We start from the raw sequence: 19,399 nt of genomic DNA, 5'->3' as shown, positions 1-19,399 counted from the left end.
TCTTATAAAACTTGTCTATTAAGTAAAACGTATGCTCCCAACATAAAGGAACTTGCAGACCACACAGAAGACCTGAAAATTTAGTTTGATTTTGGAGCAGAACAACTGTTGTTGGCAGTAAAAAATTTTATAATTTCGGTGTGGAGCAACCTTACTTACCTTCTATTGTTGTGACAGAAATACTAATAAACATTTAACATGTATTTGGTCCAAAGAAGTTTATTTCTACAGTGTCTGCTAGGATGCCATTGTTTATCAGTGAACAATGTAAACCACAAAAAAGTAAATGAGAACAATAGGGTTTAGGAGCATACTTGTCACAACCATTGTAGTGGAAGTGCTTCTGCTGTGACTAACATTGTGTGAATGTTTCTAACTGGATGACAGTAAGACCATGGTCAGTACTGGAACCTGAAAGTACCTTACCTTGCTCCTGCCCTTCTGCAGTAATATAAAAATGAAACAGAGTGTCTTCCAGTGTAGAATTTTAACATTTTAAAGTAGTTCCTAGAATATGTTTCAGTATTCAGGTTGCAAAAGAAATTTTTGGAGCATCTGTCAACGTTTTCAATTGTATACCTGTGTGAAAATGTACGTACGTCTTGTTCAGCAGTATTCAGTTTGTAAATATTTCAAGAGAGATGCTCTTCTTAATTTATTAAATGCCACATCAGTAAAGTGGCAATCTATGGGATCAAATTGAGGCAGTTTTAATATTGGAACTGGTATGGCTTACAGATGCACCATTGGTTATTTATACTAAACACAAGCCTTAGAACAAAATGAATAGCACTGAATGTAAACAAAATTTGAAAGAGGTAAGTGCTGGCACAGATTGCATTGACTTGTTTATCGAGTTTTGTATTGTCATCAGAGCTAATAAAGTTATTGCCAATAACAGTGAACATGAAGGAGTTATAAGTCTGTCTTGTATCAATTGGCAAAAATTGAAAACTAATAGGTTAATGTGAGAACAAGGGGACATAAGTGACAACATAATCTGGATCTTGGTGAAACAAACTCAAATGAATACAGATATTATTTAGTTACATTTACTAGCTATTCTAGGTCCCCACAACAATGTACACCTGCCTTTGGTTAGGAGATTTAGCTTTATTGCAGCAAGGTATTTCAGTGTGTACTGCAAGTATTTTGATGAATTTTCATTTTCAACAAGTAGTAAATTCTGGCTGTAGGCATACAATTTTAAATGTATTGGGCCTAATTATTGTTTCTATTGTAAACATGACTATCATTAGTGGTCATGTAAAAACAGTAGCACATATTATGTAGCTCTATTTGCTGAAGAGCTACTCAGGTCAGAATATTACAACCTATTTGTAGCCCACCTTATTGGTGAAATTACTGTAGCTGTGAAGTTGTCATTTGGAACAGAAGCGCACAATAAAGTATTTTGAGACCAGCAGAACTGCTTTTCACCAATGTATGTGGGTAGTTATAACAATTTTTCGTCCAGTGAGTCTTCCACCTAGCTTATGGTTCAACACTATGTAGCAGTGACAGACTGCAGGGAGATAACAGGTGACCATCGGCATGATTAAATGTTTCTTAACCTAACTGTTTCTGTAAGTTGATAAAATTAACCCTTAAGTAATAAAAATGGTCATGTATATAGTTGTACACTGAAGTCCCAAATTATATTTATAATGCAGTGTTTGTTAATGTTGTAATGTGCCTACGAAACATTTATGGCTGAAATTTACTGTAAAAGATAGATGAATTTAAAAAAAAAATGCTAATGGTCTTCTTAATTTTGTTGGTTCCATTGTTCCCATCACCTATTACGTATGTGAGAAATATTAGCAGTGAGGCTGTTTCGTTTTTTCGTATGGCATCGAGTAATTACTTCGTAGCAAATCCCAGAGGTTAAAAATGTTGTACTGCATGAAAGTCATGGTAATTCTACAGAGCTGTGTACATTTTTTAAAATACAAGCAGGTATCGGTTTTATGCTGTAAATGTCTTGGTAAGCTTTCCAGTGGAACAACCAGAAATCTGTGTGCAAATTAACACCATGCAAGCAGTGTAGGTAATGGTGACAGCTCTTTTAATACACCCTGTATATGAAAACAAACTACATACACACAATTTTCGAGTGTTTAGGAGAGGAAAAGAAGCTTTTTTTTATGTGACTGCCTCTAAATTTCTTTTTTTATAGGGGGAGACGAAGTTGGTATATGAAGCACTGGTTACCAGTTCAGCTGAATGCATTGTCACTATTTGAGCAAGCATATTCCAGTTGTGCCATAATGTAGACAGGCGATATTTTCTGAATTGCCCCTATACCAATAGTCACACCATATCTTGAGCATTACTGACATCTCTGACCCCACAAATTCTTTGTGAATGTAGATTTTTGTACACAATGTATGCAATTTTTTTAGGAGCACCTGCTGACCAGAGAGTAACAACCTCAGGATAAAAGCAAGTAGCTGTACAGGACAGAAGGGTTGGAGCTGGACTAAGGTAACTCAGAAAGTACCTTTGTCCTTGATTCACATTACCTGTCATGACTAGAGAGAGATAAACAAAACAAAGATAGTTCAACTGTTAATTACCCCCCTTGCCACACACACTGCTTAAACATAGTTTCCATCATAAGCAAAAATTTACATTAAAAGGTGACAGGCACTTCCATTGAAGTCCTAAGTATGAGGTGCATCCTGAAAGTAATTGCCAAATCATTCTACTGCCACTGCAGCACTTGTGTTGTAGGTTCACACATTTCTCTGGTTCATTGTCTTGTCACTGCAGCTCAATTTTGTGGTATTTATATTTGTTAGTGATCAGTCAAAATCTTTAGGACAACCCCTGAGCCCAGTGACTGTGACGTGTGCTCTGTTATGTTTAGTTCCAACACACAGAACATTAAGCCAGCTGAAATTCATCAACTTGTAGACATTTACGGTGAGAAAGTGGATGAGACAGTTGAAGAAACACTCATGACGAAGCATGTGTTGGACAGCCTTCTGTTGTCACTGATGATATGGGTGAGAAAACACATGGTTCACAATAAGAATGTATTTCAAAAACTGTTTTGCATGACTCAGTCATAAATTGCTTAAATTTTTGTGAATTTCGTTTGAAAAATGCTTACAAAATTATGTACCTTGGCAGAGTTTTGACATTTCAGCACTGAATACAGTGATAAGGAAGATGAGTTCTTAAATAGAATCGTGACTGGTGATGAAACTTGGGGTCTTCATGACACCCCAAAATAAAATCAACAATCTATTTTCAAATTCTAAAGGTGGCAGGGGTAAAATACAGGGAGCGAAAGGCTATTTATAATTTGTACAGAAACCAGATGGCAGTAATAAGAGTCGAGGGGCATGAAAGGGAAGCAGTGGTTGGGAAAGGAGTGAGACAGGGTTGTAGCCTCTCCCCGATGTTATTCAATCTGTATATTGAGCAAGCAGTAAAGGAAACTAAAAGAAAATTTGGAGTAGGTATTAAAATTCATGGAGAAGAAGTAAAAACTTTGAGGTTCGCCGATGACATTGTAATTCTGTCAGAGACGGCAAAGGACTTGGAAGAGCAGTTGAACGGAATGGACAGTGTCTTGAAAGGAGGATATAAGATGAACATTAACAAAAGCAAAACGAGGATAATGGAATGTAGTCAAATTAAATCGGGTGATGCTGAGGGAATTAGATTAGGAAATGAGACACTTAAAGTAGTAAAGGAGTTTTGCTATTTAGGAAGTAAAATAACTGATGATGGTCGAAGTAGAGAGGATATAAAATGTAGACTGGCAATGGCAAGGAAAGCGTTTCTGAAGAAGAGAAATTTGTTAACATCGAATATAGATTTATGTATCAGGAAGTCGTTTCTGAAAGTATTTGTTTGGAGTGTAGCCATGTATGGAAGTGAAACATGGACGATAACTAGTTTGGACAAGAAGAGAATAGAAGCTTTCGAAATGTGGTGCTACAGAAGAATACTGAAGATAAGGTGGATAGATCACGTAACTAATGAGGAGGTATTGAATAGGATTGGGGAGAAGAGACGTTTGTGGCACAACTTGACTAGAAGAAGGGATCGGTTGGTAGGACGTTTTTAGGCATCAAGGGATCACAAATTTAGCATTGGAGGGCAGCGTGGAGGGTAAAAATCGTAGAGGGAGACCGAGAGATGAGTACACTAAGCAGATTCAGAAGGATGTAGGTTGCAGTAGGTACTGGGAGATGAAGCAGCTTGCACAGGATAGAGTAGCATGGAGAGCTGCATCAAACCAGTCTCAGGACTGATGACAACAACAACAACAACAACAACATGGAGTGAAGGAACTGACAGTCCGACAATCCTCCACCACCCCCAAAAAAGAAATCATAATGAAGTTGCAAGTGCAAAAAGTCAGGTCAAATGGATTCTACGACCAACAAGGCATTCTGCTTGTTGAGTTCCTTCTGAGAGCTGAAACCATGAAAGCGGTATGATACTGGAAAACACCGAGAGAACTCCATCACACTATTCAAAACAAAAGATGCAAAACTCTCAATCGAATCATTATGATGCTTCATTTCTGCTGGTGGCACTGAAAACCTTACTAAACAATTCAGTTGGGAACAGTGAGACCACCTGCCAATCAGTGCTGATCTCACATCTCCGGACTACCACTTTTACTTCATCATCAGTCAGGATGAAGGTGCTTGAACACCTATGATGATGTAAGCAAGTGTGATCAGTATTGGAGGTCTTAAATGGTATTATCTTTCTATGAAAAGGGCATAGAAAAGTTGGATTACTGCTATGACAAATGTCTGAACAGTGGTGGCTGTTACGGTCTGAAGAAATGTTTTCATGAGTCCTTTCCCACAATGGTACTTACATTCTTGGCATACCAATGTGGGTGTAAAAGTTGACAGAGAACACCCCACATCCTCTTCTTTACAGCAGTCACGTAATGGGGATACGCAAAGCCAATATGAACCACCTATTTTCTGTCAGCAGCCATGTGGTGGAATCTTCTGGATCATACCCAGGGTTATTCAGCTGCCCCTGCCATAAAGTTTTATGGAACCTGCAACATCTTCAAGAACCACACCCATGATTTTAATCTTCTCTCCTCTCCTCCCTACATGCACACTGTTAGTCCTGCAAAAACAATGAAGAGAACCTTTTTGTATCAAAATTAACTACATTACATTTTGTACTTTGTTGGACACCACACTTTCTGTGACATTCAAGAAAAAAGGCATTTGAATGCCTGTCTTGTACTTTTTGAATTATTTAACAAAAACTATGGCTTCTAGCAAAAATGTATCCCCTCCCCTCCCAAAAAGAAATGACTACATTAAATTTCCCACAAAAAGATCCTGTTCATTTTTTTTATGTAGGACTAGTAATTTGCATGTAGTGGGTGAGAGAAATGAAAATCTTGCCCATGACATTTGTAGGCATTGCAAGTTGCATAAAACCCATGGGTAGGTGTAGTTTAATCATCGTGTACAGGTTTTTCATGCCAAAAGAACTAATATAAGATTTCTCTGGCTTCATAAACAGCTCAAGAAACATTTTACACCACATTGATGTATAGTGTTTGCACTTTTCTTAATCAGAAAATCATTTCTCATTGCTTTCCTGACCACAGAAAATTCCTACACACAGCCAACTGTTTTTGTTGTTGTGGTCTTCAGTCCAAAGACTGGTTTGATGCAGCTCTCTATGCAAGCCTACATCTATTTGAACCTGCTTACTGTATTTCCCCTTCAACAGCTTTTCCTCCTCTCACTCAAATCCCACCAATACCAAATTGATGATTCCTCGATGCATCAGGGTATGTCTTATCAACCAGTTCCTTCTTTTACTCATGTTGTGCTGAAAATTTCTTTCAATACTATGTCCCTGGTAATTTGATTTGCAACTGCATAATTATTCCATTAGCCACCTCTAGGTGCAGTGCAGAGGGTGTCGAGTGCCAGTAGTAGTCATCTATCCACTTATTGACTACCTCTGTAACTTAGTATTCACTGCTGCTGCCTATTATGGCGAGGACGCAGGTTTAGATTCCCTGTACTGCCAGGGATTTTTCTGGGTGAGAGGATTGGGAAAGTGTACATTCACCCTTGTGATGCCAACTGAGGAACTCGAAGACAAGAAAACTGACACAGGCAGGATAGTGGTGTGCTGGACGTCATTGGTAAACGATGACACGGTGGTCGGCCAGTACCGATGGACAGAGTTTACCTTATGTTTTATCCACGTAATCATCAAAATTTCTTCCTAGAAACACATTTCAAAAGATACCATCCTTTTCTAGCTTCAACTGCTTGTTGTTCACATCTCGTTTCGGAGCAAGGCTACACTTCACGCAGATACCTCCAGAAAAGACTCCGTAACATTTACATCCACTCCTAACATATTCCTCTTTCTCAGATATACAGTCCAGCCTGCATTTTATATCCTCTCTGTGTCAGCCAAAATCAATTATTTTGTTACCCAAATAACAAAACACTTCTATTATCTTCAGTGTCTCATTTCCTAATCTGCGAGGTTTGTCCGAAAAATACATATAAAAGTTGCATAATAACTTTATTTTACAATTATTCAGGTATTACAATATGGTCTCCTTCAAAGTGCTCACCCTGAGACGTGATACACTTCTGCCAACGCCATTTCCACTGTTGATAACATTGCTGAAAGTCTTCAGTTGTGATGTTGTTTAGTTGCCATGTCGTTTCCACATCTCCCAATGCCACACCATTACGCATTTTTGGGAACATGAAGAACTGACACGGGACTAAATCCGGTGGTGATTGAGCTTCGGGCCAAAAACACAACGAGCGACATGTGTGCGGGCGCATTCTTGTGATGAAGGATCCAACTCTTGCCACAAGAGCTCCGAGATGTGTCAGAACTTCAACGTAAAAATTTCCGTTCTATCTCTGGCTGGGAGGGACAAATTCCTTGTGAACAATGCTCCAAGAATCAACACTGTCATCACATTGGACCTTGATTTTCGCGACTCTTTTGTTCTCGGTTCTCCTGCTAGTTTCCATACCTTGCTTCGAGCTCCACATCGAATTTCTAAAACCAGGACACGTCTCCAGTGATGACTCGGTTGAGAAAGTACCCTCGTTCCTCTGCTTCCAACCAATCCTTACAGCACTCAACCCTCTTTGCTTTCTGTTCTGGTGTCAAGAGCTTCGGTACAATTTCTCCATTTCAAGTTTTTGTGAACAATTGTTTTGAGGGTTGACAGCTCGTCAGCAATCATTCTGTCAATCCACGGTCTTTAAGAACACAAGCTGCTGCTGCACACTCCCACCTTCACGCAGAGTGCTCTGACTCGAACTGAGCATTGATTTGATTGATTACAGCAGTAGTCTCACCTGATGGTGACTGCAACCTGTAACATAAAGACATTATTCAACCTTTATACGTATTTTCCGGACAAACCTCGTATAATGGACAATGAAAAACTTCCCATTCTAGTTAGTTAGTTATATTAGTTGTTCCATGGATCATGAACACGATTCTTTTGTAATGATGTGGAACGTGTCAAAGTGTCACCTGCCATATTCTCCAGATCTGACTGTGTCAGACTTTTTCCTTTTCCCAAACCGAAAAAAAAATACCTCAAAGGATGATGATGATGATGCAGTGACTGATGCTTTGTTGCAATTGAAATCAAAGATCTTTTACTTGAATGGTTTGCAGAAGTTATCTGAGCAGCCTCCAAGTGTATTAGTGTACACAGGTATTATATATACAAATAAATTGATACTATGAAATTTCTTTCACTCTTTATTTGTTAGGGTAGAAGCTTTTTGACCCCTCCTCGTACAGCTTTCAAATGCAAACTCGCTGATCATCCCTCGTTATTCATTCCGCATCTCCTGATTGAACTTGACTACATTCCATTATTCTTGTCTTACGTTCATCTTAGACCTGCTCTTTAACACACTATCCATTCCACTGTCTGCCTCCTTAGCTGTGCCATTCGACTAACTGCCAGCTATTTTTCCTTGGGTGGGGGGTGACTGGTACAAAATGCAGTCAGTCTTGTGAGGAGCTGCTTGACCAAGTAGTTGTGGTTCCACAGTAAAAAAATACCCAGGAGAGAGGTGTGCTGACCAGCTGCCCCTCCATGTTGCATCACATCAGATCACACCACACCACTGGCAGGGGGCAATATGTCGGTTGGTGGAATTTTAGCATTTTTAAAACAACCAACGGGAATTCCAGGTAGGAATGTCAAAAATTTCTGATTTTTATTCCTTCCATTCCATTCAACTTATCTTCCAAGACCCTTCCTGCCTCTGATATCAAGAGCTTTATTTCTTCTCTCTTCCTGTGTCTTATAAGAGTCCCGTTACTCACTCCAGACAACAAGAAAATATTGAAACGATGTAACAGTTGTTTGTCAGAACTGTCTGAAGTGTAATGTTGGGATATGACACTGTAGGATAGAGTTCCAATGACATTTGTTGCATAACCTAGAAAACAGTATCAACAATCATCGACAAGATTTGAAGTATTTTGTGCTCAGCTCACCATCCAAATATATTTAGAAGTACAATTCATGTGGGCTCTAGGTCATATAGTTTCAGTTAATATCTTGACTTGCTGATGAAACAACATTGTAGCTTTTGCTAAGCCCAATTCTCCAAATGTAATCAACAACTAACACCACATTTCTAAAGCTTTGGCAACTGGCTAAAAAGAGTCACTTATTTCAAAGTTGCAGAAGTATAAAAGCAAATTACAGTTCATGAAATACACTGGGTTCACATTACTCAGTCCAACAGATAAAACTGCACTTGGTTCCATGTGACATCAAGTCCAAGGCTGGCCCAACACAACTACTCTCATTCAGTAACCTCACTAAAACTATTGAGAAAGTTAACAACGATAGCACAACTCAACTCACGGGTGCAAAGCATCAAAGGTACATTTTTACAATATTAACTTCAGGAACTGTTCTAGTGGTTATGAAAAATTATAACAGTTTCAATTTGATACAGAAGTGCTATGAGGCATTTTCATAACCAAATAATTTGAAAATGTGAAACACATGATATTTATAATCTCAAACATCAAAGAAACAGAATGAAATTTCAAACAAAATATCAATCCAAAAGGCTTCAATTTTTGAACAGCAGATTTGCAATTATTGAAAAAACATAGCTGAAAATTTAATGGAATCAGATACTTTGTTGGCCAGAATATTTATCATAATCTACTATTGAACAGAAATCAATGTGAGACAGATTCATTAAAATCTTCAACTGTGTTGTCTGTAAACATGCTCTGAAGGATCATTTCAGGCTTATCTGCATTGTGAGTGTATAGCAGCATGGTAAGTTGCCTGTCAATTTGTCATACACCACAGTGACATCATTCAAACAAAGAACCGCTACTGTGAGACAAACCATCTTCCAGAGGTAGCCTGGAGTCAACAACCTGTTTAGAGCATAAGAGTTGTGGCTCATAGGCACCCACAAGAAAATGCAAAAGAGCTGTGCACTGCCCATTTAGAAGGCAGCTGTATTAGTACAGCCCAGTCACCAAGTTTTTTCTGAACTAAATCGGGATATTTTTTAAAAACCAAGACTAAACACACACAGGCAACAATTCAATGTTTTTTTTTTTACCTTATTGAGATTTTTGCTCACTTTTCAATCTCCTTCATAGAATCTTCTCTTCTTCCTCAATAAAACTGGAGACATCTAAATCACTAAACCATCTTCATTATTATTATTATTTCAGCTTCTAATGTTGCTGCTGGGAAAAGGTTCCTCTCAGCTCACCAAGTGTTCACCATCATCTGAAACAAAACGGAAAAGTTGTCATAGTTTTCATAACAATGAAAAAAAATTCCTTCCACTAATCAGATTTCAGCTTGAAAAGTTCTTCTCTTCATCCTTGAGAAAGTTCTTTAACTGCACATATTCTTCAAACATCAAATCCCCATCTACAAGAAATAACTTCTAGATATTCTGAAAATGAGGTCTGTTTCACTGTCAGTGAAAATGGTTTGAAAGTCCTGTAGACACTTTCTTCAAAGTCAAATCATTTTTCAACATAGTTTAGACTGTGCTGCAAGTAAACTGCCATTTTGTTGTGGTTTGCCTACTTTGTTCCTTTGTTGTCCTCGGTGTCTACATACTGGCTGAAAACATAGGGGTTGGATGTGCAGTACTGTCTACTGTAAATGATGTAGCCGACAGATGCACAGTCTTCTACTTTCACATCCTCCCAATAATACACAGTTATGTATGGCCAGTGCACAACTTCCCATTTATAAGTCAACATCAGAATTAAAGTTACATAAAAATGACTGATTTTGCCCTATAATAAAAGATACTAACTAGGAATACTCAATATAAATTAGAAAATCAATTACACAGACAAAATTCAACCTGAGGGGGCTGCCTTTCTCTTTTATGAAAATGCAGATCACAATTCACATATGTTAATGGTAATTAGTTGAAAGTGAAGAAACAAATTTGAAGGAGGCATATGGCAAAACAAGGGGGAAGTAAAAATTATCCCAGCTTCCTTCGTCACAATTTCTCTTTCGAATGTTTTGATAAGATCATCATGACGACTAAGGCTGCCACAGGGGAAGGAAACTGCCCAACCCTATTCAATTTTTTCAGCAGAGAATTAAAAAGCACTGTCACGATTGACCGCTGATGCACTACTCGAAAACAATGGCTATTGAGTCAAGTATGGCCACTTAGCGCTGTTAATAAAAGGAGGAGTTTAAGTCAGTAACTCATACAAGACTGCCCCTCATTAGAAATTGGTAATGAGCAATTTGAAGTGAAGACCACATCATTTTATATAATGTTGTCCATTTTTATGTAACCAGGAATTTTATCTATCCCAACAAAGTACAGTTGGGAGTTGGGTTTCCAACCAGATATCTGGGATATCAGGCAACTATGGTCAAGACAGAATCCAAGTCTCCACATTATCAATGTGGCCTCAGATAGCACTAGCATCCCTCCCCCAAAGCATTCGTCTGTGGAGTTGGGTACGGGAAAACACAGAATGGATACTCAGTCAGCAGAGTAGGATTCCATTCACTGATGCATCCAGGAGTAACCTGACATCTGATGATTGTCAAAGAAAGGTGTGAAAGCAGCAGGAAAGTATGAGACTTCAGAAAGAAAGTTACCCGTTACTATGGCAGACTGAGTAACTTTTACTGTATGCTGCAATACAATTCAAAGTGATGCAGATACTACAGTCACTAAAACCTGTAAACAACAATTGTAACATTGCACAAACTATTCAGTTTCTTGAAAATATAAATGTGCGCCTCAGTCATGGAACCATTTGAGGACTGCTGTGTGAATTTCCTCTTTGATGGAAAATCTCTTTCCTGTCAGATATCCACCGAGCTTGCTGGAAAGACTGAATGGTCTTCATCAAATTGTTGGCACTGTTTCACTACGACTGGATGCTACATTGCATTGCACCATACACTGCAAGAATTTCATGGCGAATTTGTGTGCAATTTATATGTTTGGCTAACAAGAAACTTACTGTTCCTTGTACCTCAACTTTGGAGTGCCATTTCACTCCCACAATGTGATGAACCTGTTGTCCGTACTGCAGCAGAATTGTCTCTCAGGAAATCGGTAACATGCCCACTCTTCTGAAAGGGTGCCGTGCCTGTTGTGTAACTTAATTTCAGAAGTCCCTGTACCTCAAGCATGTCTCTTGAATGAATCAATAACCATCCAAGACCATTTCTTCAGCAATTCCTTTGGATCAGTGCTCATTGTGTAGAAGCAGAAGAAGATACACACATGAATGTGAGTCACGAGGCAACGGTTCAAATCTGTGTTCTGTAACTAGTGCAACATTCTTTAATAATTCTCCTGATACTGTGTTACTATCACATTTTTACTGTTAAATGTTTGTTTGCTGATGGGGTGGTAGGGTCAACCAATAACTCTCTGGAAATTTATACAGTGAGATAATCACAAGCCTATTTGGGGCCCACCCAAACAGAACCCTGCTTGCCCCAGTACAGCATATTCCATAGCAGTTACTCAGTAATGATTGTTTCACTCCCCTCAACCCTTATTGACAAACGGTGCATTTTCAAAATTATTTTTCTCCTACAATGTTCACAGTTCAGCCAATAAGATCAAAATCCCATGCACTATGACGTACAGTGTTCCATTACTGTGTCATTGGATGGTAGGCAAAAGCATGTCCAGAGCTTAGAGTAGTAATCGACTGTTAGTGTTAACAAGTCCCCAGCTCATGAAATCCATGTTTGACAAATGTGCACCCAGTCAATGAGACTGATCTCATCAAGATGGTCAACATTTGTCATGACCCAAAAATCAAAAGTAGCATAAAGAATTATGAGGGCATAGCAAGCATTTACCATGCACCCTGCCCCCCCACCAAGTGTTTTCTGGAAGTTGAGGAAGGCAATTGTAACCTGAGAGCTTTTATCGTCTGCTTTTCTGGGGTTCCCATTGCACAGCATTAGTTCATGCTGACTATGTACTGAACTTTGTTGCTGTCTTAATCCTCAACAAAATTTTATATGAGGAGCTTACATGCAAAAGCAAGCATGTCAGGAATTTAAAATAAATGAGACACAGAATGGAACAAAACAAACAGGATAGGCAGAACCTAGATAATCATACAATTTAAGTGAAATCAAACATTTGCCGAGATACAAGCCTAGGAAAATACATGTGTGTCCACATACACATTTTGTGTGAAGGATAACTAATCCATTACATCCAGTCGAGTGATTTCCATTCCAGTCACACTGTTTCTCTAATGCAGAGCAACTGTTTGTGCTTCTGTGTTCCCTCATAATATGTTGCATAGCACTAATAATTACTATTATTAAAAGGACACAGTTACTTATGCACTGACTCCACTTTTGATAGAATAGGAAAACTTCTAAGAAAAAGGCCAACAATTGTAACAAAAGAGGAATACAATGAGATCTACAATCAGTGACTCAGCTAAGAAACCTTGCTCGCCAATGTACATCTTGTAGGTCCTTAGATGGGGATTTCACATTAAATGTGTGAAATAAAATGCACTTCCATACACAAGTACAAAGCTATGGGAAACACTCATACTCATGTTGAGACAAATTCCCAACTAGATGTAAAAGAGCAGATGAACCACTACAAAACCCTTTCCTTGGACAAAAGCAAAAGTACTTTTCAGCCATCCAGTCTAAGATAATAGGAAAAAAAGATGTTGATGGTTTACAGTAAACTATTTTTTAAGAAGCCTGCCGAAATCACTAGTACCTAAGTTGGAACACAACCATCACCGATGATATTTCCATGTTGCCTGTGACTGTTAAGAAAATTATTCTGGTTTGCATGTAACACTTACGTCAAAGAATACTTCTAAAGGTAGTTAATGCCACAGTTACGTCATTTTATTCTGGCATGGTGATCTGAAACATTTCAAATCATTGTGAAGTACAGTTTTTTCTATGGTATCACATACTACACTATAAAAATATGTGAAATGATATGGTATAACAAGCATTATACAGTAAGAGGTAAGTTATTTTGAAAGAAAGAAGAAGATTTTTGGTTTTGAAAATCGCTCATGGTTCATGTAATGAATATTTTCATTCTTGATTTGATTTACAGATATGAACTGCCTTTTGGCCTAAAAGTAAAAGGCATTCACACTGCAGTATGCTATTTTCCTTCTTATGTATGCCCAAAATAAGTTTCATGTTGACTGTGATAAATTGCATTTAGTAGATATGTTCATTTTTGGATGTCACCTTCTCATCATTTGCTTGGGCCTTTGCCCCGCTTCAACACGGGGTTGACCCTGTTACTATAGAGTTGGCAATGTTAGTGTCACAGAGAGTTGTTGCCAGATGCCCTTTGTGTCACCATCATGTACCCCCCAGAACAGAAGTAATGTACCCTAGCTCTCTGCGTCTAGTGTAAGCCATGAAATAGTGCGAATGTTTTTCAGATGTCTGTAAGTTGTGTAACTGAGGTGGTACATGGGGACCAGCCCCGTATTTACCATGTGGGATATGGAAAACTGCCTAAAAACCACATTCAGGCATGCCGTCCCTCGTTGTTAACCTGCTGGGCTGATTCAGTCCGGGGCCGGCGCACCTACCCAAGTCCAGGAAGCAGCACATCAGTGCTCGTGGGTAACCTGTTGTTTCCTTCTCAGAAATTCATCTATGGAATAGCACTTGTCAACTTTCATTATCAGCCAGCACCTTGTTAATTAAAGGGAGGTGGTCAAATATTTTTATGACTGCATGATATGCTTCTTTCTGTGCTACAACAAGATTAAGTCCCACTGTTTTCCTCCTAGTATTGTATTTATGAATGCTAGTATTATTTTCAAATTGTGCTGATCCTTCAAAACAAACTTTGTAAGAGTGTATGTGTTGAGAGGCTACCTAATTTCTTTATCTATGTGAAGTTTGAGGATAGGCACTGTGTATTTGTGAGTGTGTGTAGTGGGAGGGAGCAGAGGCCCCCTTTCTAAATATGACATCAATGAAAGAAGGAAGTCAAATTTTCTAGTGCTGTCATTGACACTTATGGCAATCACATTTATAGCAAATGTTGCTGCACTCAGTTTTATAATTCTTGTTCTCATCACTATGTACCCCCAAGTAATTTTAACAATCAGCCTTCACATATTTCTTTTCTGTAATGCTTCATTATTAGTGATGATTTGTCTTTCCTTATTCAGTTTTGTACAAGATGCCTTTTCTTTGTAAATGGGGTGTTAGACCATTTATTGAGAACCAATGAATGACAGTTTCGAATATTTCATTTATTGCTCCGTGCTTTTGAGGTGAATTAAGAGATCTATTTTGCCTTTACTGATAAAGTTGCAGACAATTACCCTTCAGCAAATTCATGTTGAGACCTAGAGAAGACAATTCTGGTCTACAAAGAGTGTCACAATTAAGAAATGTTAACTGTGTTCTTTAATGCTTCAACAGATTGTTACCCATAATATAGGCGTGCATTTGCCTTGCAACCATTCCAGAAAATGGGAATGGTGTGTCCTTTTTAGTCACAATGCCTTGTTGCTCCAGTGACATACAATAAACTGCCACAAGAGGAGGGGCTCTCAGACTAGATACATTAATTATTTATTCCACAGACCCACAAAAGAGGGTATCCTCCTGGGTGTGGAACATGTCCATCAGTATTGGAATAGTACCTCAGAATCAAACTAAACAGGAGGTCCTGCCTGAGACCCAGGTATAGCTGCTTTCATTAAATGAAACTATATTGTTCCATTTCATTCAAAACTGAGGTGCTATTCCATGACAGTTTGACAACCTCTGTGGTGCTCTTTGTGTTTTGGGGGAATAAGTGGACTGAGGAGGGAGGCATGCTGGGGCAAACAGTGCAGAGCCACTGTGCCAGGGTGGTGTAGTGGTTCGTGCATCTGCCCAGTGAGCAGAGGATCTGGGTTCAAATTTTCATTCATCTCTTCAGTCTACATGTATACTGCATAGTTGGTTGAGACTTGTAAAGGTCCATGGAACCATAAAGTATCTTTTCGTTTTGATGGTCATTCATATCAATGTTATTTTCAGTTTCAAGTGACAACTGAAAGAACAAACTAATAGTCTTATCTCCCTTAATAATACCCTTTTCGGCGACGGAGAGAATACAGGCAAATGATTTAATAGTGATGCATCAGTCATCTAATCCGAGTTAGTTAGTAGGATACATGTTCTATGGATCATAATGATGAGGAATGTGTCATTTTACATTCATTTGCAAATTAATTTATGCATATGGTTACATTATGAACATTTCTAATGTTGAGAATATCATGATTTTGCCATGTATCAAAAAATATGAGGCGTACATAAAGTCCAGGAACACTTTCAATTATTTATTGCACAAGAATCAAACAGTGTGCAGCTATCATACATGTGTCATTTCAAAGAGACACTGAAAGTTTTTTTTTAATGTATACCACCACAGTGTAGTTTCGTAACTTGCGGATAGTCACAAACGTGGTGTGTTGAGGTGTGGAGTGAGCTTTCTGTGTGTTGGCGTCCAACAAAAAACTAGTGTGGTAAGGAGCCACCAACAAGGAAGGCCATTTACCACTGGCACAACAAATTTGTTACGATGGGTTGCTTGTGCCCGGGAAAGAGAAGCAGACGTCCCATCTACATCTACATGACTACCCTGCAATTCACATTTAAGTGCTTGGCAGAGGGTTCATCGAACCACAATCATACTATCTCTCTACTATTCCACTCCCGAACAGCGAGCGGGAAAAACGAACACCTAAACCTTTCTGTTCGAGCTCTGATTTCTCTTATTTTGTTTTGATGATCATTCCTACCTATGTAGGTTGGGCTCAACAAAATATTTTCGCATTCGGAAGAGAAAGTTGGTGACTGAAATTTGGTAAAAAGGTCTCGCCGCGCCGAAAAACGTCTATGCTGTAATGACTTCCATCCCAACTCGTGTATCATATCTGCCACACTCTCTCCCCTACAACGCGATAATGCAAAACGAGCTGCCCTTTTTTGCACCCCCTCGATGTCCTCCGTCAATCCCACCTGGCAAGGATCCCACACCGCGCAGCAATATTCTAACAGAGGACGAACGAGTGTAGTGTAAGCTGCCTCTTTAGTGGACTTGTTGCATCTACTAAGTGTCCTGCCAATGAAACACAACCTTTGGCTCGCCTTCCTGACAATATTATCTATGTGGTCCTTCCAAGTGAAGTTGTTCGTAATTTTAACACCCAGGTACTTAGTTGAATTGTAGTATTTATCGAGTAATCGAATTCCAACGGATTTATTTTGGAACTCATGTGGATCGTCTCACACTTTTCGTTATTTAGCGTCAACTGCCACCTGACACACCATACAGCAATCTTTTCTAAATCGCTTTGCAACTGATACTGGTCTTCGGATGACCTTACTAGATGGTAAATTACAGCATCATCTGCGAACAGTCTAAGAGAACTGCTCAGATTGTCACCCAGGTCATTTATATAGATCAGGAACAGCAGAGGTCCCAGGACGCTTCCCTGGGGAACACCTAATATCACTTCAGTTTTACTCGATGATTTGCCGTCTATTACTATGAACTGCGACCTTCCTGACAGGAAATCACGAATCCAGTCGCACAACTGAGACGACACCCCATAGCTCCGCAGCTTGATTAGAAGTCGCTTATGAGGAACGGTGTCAAAAGCTTTCCGGAATCAACTTGAGATCCCCTGTCTGTAGCGGCCATTACTTCGTGCGAATACAGAGCTAGCTGTGTTGCACAAGAGCAATGTTTTCTGAAGCCATGCTGATTACGTGTCAATAGATCGTTCCCTTCGAGGTGATTCATAATGTTTGAACACAGTATATGCTCCAAAACCCTACTGCAACCGACGTCAATGATATAGGTCTGTAGTTAAATGGATTACTCCTACTACCCTTCTTGAACACTGGTGCGACCTGCGCAATTTTCCAATCTGTAGGTACAGATCTATCGGTGAGCGAGCGGTTTTATATGAGTGCTAAGTAGGGAGCTATAGTATCAGTGTAATCTGAAAGGAACCTAATCAGTATACAATCTGGACCTGAAGACTTGCCCGTATCAAGCGATTTGAGTTGCTTCGCAACCCCTAAGGTATCTACTTCTAAGAAACTCATTCTAGCAGATGTTCGTGTTTCAAATTTGGAATATTCCATTTGTCTTCCCTGGCGAAGGAATTTCGGAAAACTGCGTTCAATAACTCCGCTTTAGCGGCACAGTCGTCGATAACAGTACCATTGGCACTGCGCAGCGAAGGTATGACTGCGTCTTGCCGCTTGTGTACTTTACATACGACCAGAATTTCTTCGGATTTTCTACCAAAGTGTGAGTGAAGTGAATGAGGAGTGCATACGAGAGACATCTATAAGGAGTCCGAGAAAATCTGTGCGTCATGCATCCCATGATCTCAAAATAGCTCCAATGACATAGTGGAAAGTCCTGCTACAGAAGGTGTCAATGAAATCATTCAAACTGGAGCTAGTGCAGGAACTCAATGATGATGACAAAGACAAGCATTTTGAGTTTTGTTCAGAGTTGCAAAAACTGAATGAGGATGGTAATGGCTTTGATTACATAATATTTACCAGGGAAGCCATTTTTCACACTAATGGGAAAGTGAACAGGCATAATTGTCATATCTGGGGGTACAAAGCATCCACACGAATGCATTGAATTTGAGCATGAGTCCCCAGAAGTGAATGTTTTTTTTTTTTTGTGCCTTGTCATACCAAAAACAGCACAGGCAATTCTTCTTCACTGAGAGCACTGTTACTGGATATTCCTACTTTGATGTCTTGCAGCAATGGCTGATACCTCAAATGCAACTGGACCCTTCATTCATCTTTCAGCAGGATGGAGCTCCAACCCATTTTCATCGTGAAGTTTGTGGGTGTGTGAACACAGAGCTGCTGCATCGATGGATCGGCCTTGCTACAGAAGAGGACAGGTGTTTCACTAAATGGTTCCCCAATCACCACATCTCACTCCGTGTGACTTTTTTTCTGTGGGGACACATTACAGATCTGGTGTGTGTACTGCCTCTACCACATGATGTAGCAGTGCCCTGTTTGTTTGGAAGATTTTTACAGGTTTGCTTCAAATTGCAATATGTATGATATCTGTGCAATAATTACTTGAAAGTGTTCCTGGACTTTATGTACACCCTATATAAAGGTATGATAGGAGTGGCAGGCTTGTTAACATGGTGCTGAAATGTACAATGGTAGCTAACGAAAAGCTCTGTTTGATGTGTTGCAGACACTACTGGCTATAACAACTCCCACATTTAGGTATTTAAATATTATTCTAATGTTCTCGTAAGATAAGGCATAGTATTCACTATACTATTGTTAAAAACAGCATTGTTTATTAAACATGTTATCTTCTATATGAACCTTAAAAATTATTTAGATTTGTTTCAGCTATTGCCACATGATTTACAGTCACTTCAACTTAAAAAAAATATACGAAAAAGGAGACAAACATTTTTTTCAAGGCACTTTCTTGATCCTAAATTACCACAGCATTACATTTAAATGTTTAGCAGCCAATACCATTTTTCACAGCACCTGACATTTCTTGTAACTGTACCCAAGATGTAGTCTGGAATGTCTGAAACACCATTATCATTAGTTACCTTTATAATTCAGTCAATATATGTATTATATTTTCTTTAGCAACAGTCCTTCTCACACAGGCAAGCAAAGCCACAAACATTTCATCCTGGTTACTGTAAATGCACTCCAAGAACCAGCACCTCTACTTTGTGCAGTACTCTGTTTCACCCATAGCAGTTCAATATACCAGACTGTACACAAAATGTTCACCACATCTTGTACTTTTTCTGTAAAATGTTTGTG

The sequence above is a fragment of the Schistocerca gregaria genome, unplaced genomic scaffold, assembly GCF_023897955.1.
Source record: "Schistocerca gregaria isolate iqSchGreg1 unplaced genomic scaffold, iqSchGreg1.2 ptg000256l, whole genome shotgun sequence".
Lineage (NCBI taxonomy): Eukaryota > Metazoa > Arthropoda > Insecta > Orthoptera > Acrididae > Schistocerca > Schistocerca gregaria.
Note: the sequence above shows the minus strand (reverse complement) of the source record.